Genomic DNA, 1,638 nt, shown 5'->3' on the forward strand with positions numbered 1-1,638 from the left:
TTGACGCGAAACCGGAAAAACCAAGGCTTAGGGGGGATGTTTGGTTGAATATCCCCGTAATGACGGCCTTGACCAGTAAGGAGCACTCATAATGACGGAGCCAAAGAGAGGTGAGATCGGATTTGGCAGCAGAGAAGAGGTCATAGAAATAGCAGTGGGAGTGATCCAAGCTGCCGATCTCTATGGCCTCCTTAGCATATGCGTCAGCGACCTCGTTTCCCCGGATCCCAGAATGACTGGGAATCCAGGCCAACGAGATCTCAAGGTTGCGGAGATGGGCTTCGAATAGGGATTGCCTGATGAGTAGCACTAAAGGATAGTTAATTTTGGCAGAGAAAGGATTGGCCGTGATGGATTGTAAACCGCTAAGAGAGTCCGTAAAAATTATCGAGTTGCTAATACCATGAGCATTAATGTATTTACGGCTTCCAGAATAGCGACTAGCTCACCGGTAAAGACTGACGTGTGAGGTGGGCACTTAAAGCTCAGGATAACTGAATCTTTCGGGATCCAGACTGCCGAACCCACAGCGCCGCCAACCATAAGCCTGGAGGCATCTGTGAATAACAAAGACCAGCCTTGCCAGAGTTTTCGATGTTGTGTAGAAAAGAACTGTTAGCTCCGGGCTGGTTCTTTGTTATTCCGAAGTTAAGGATGATGTTGGGTTGAAAGATTAGAGCATCGTAACTGTGAGCAAAAGGGGGAGAAGGGAGCATGTGAAAGAGGGGTCTGGGAGGTTATTGAATTTTGCGGAAGCTATGATAAGACATGGCGGGTTTTTGTTGAACCAGAATCCACTGTCAGTAATTAAATCCGATAGTTCTTGCAGCTTAGGTAAGAGGGGGTGGTCGTCAGAAGGGAAAGTCTGAGGAAGAACGATCAGCCAGGTATTGACGTCGGAGGTAAAGGGGGGTCAGTTGCTTCTACTTGAAGGGCATTGGTCGGGAGGATTTCATGGGCTCCAGGATAACCCGGAGGGACTGGTACTGGATTTTGTCCAGTTTACCTAAGGCCCACCTGTTACAAGGTTCTAACATAAAGGAGCCATAATCAAGGACGCTGCGTACTATGGCATTATAGAGGAGTTTCTGGGATAGGGGTGGGCACCCCACACCACACCGAAAGACAACGCAGAATGTTGATGTTTGATTGGCACTTTTTAACTGTGGAATCAATATGGGGCAACCGGAAGCCGAGAGTCAAGCGTAACGCCTAGAAATTTGACTTGTTTACTGACAGGGATTAGTTGATTATTGAAGGCGACTTCCACAGGGGGGAACGACCTTTTCCTAGTAAAAGGAACCACGCTACATTTGGAAACTGAAAGGGAAAGACCATGGACAGCAAGCCCATTCACCCAGGTGAGAATAGGGCTTGGTTCAGTTGCAGGTGGCTACTTCGACGGAATGGGACGATGCGTACAAAGCTATGTCGTCTGCGTATTGCAGTATGTTGCAGAACGGTGAAACAGCCTCGTCAAGGTCGTGGTGTACAAGCTGTAGAGCAAGGGACTTAATACGGATCCTGTGGAAGACCTTGCCAGATTAGCCTCGGAGTGGAATGGGAACCATTATGTCTCACCTCGATGGATCGTTCCATTAGGAAGTTGCATATGAATGCGTCAGCCTCTGCGGCAGA

The sequence above is a fragment of the Choristoneura fumiferana genome, chromosome 11 (assembly GCF_025370935.1).
Source record: "Choristoneura fumiferana chromosome 11, NRCan_CFum_1, whole genome shotgun sequence".
NCBI lineage: Eukaryota > Metazoa > Arthropoda > Insecta > Lepidoptera > Tortricidae > Choristoneura > Choristoneura fumiferana.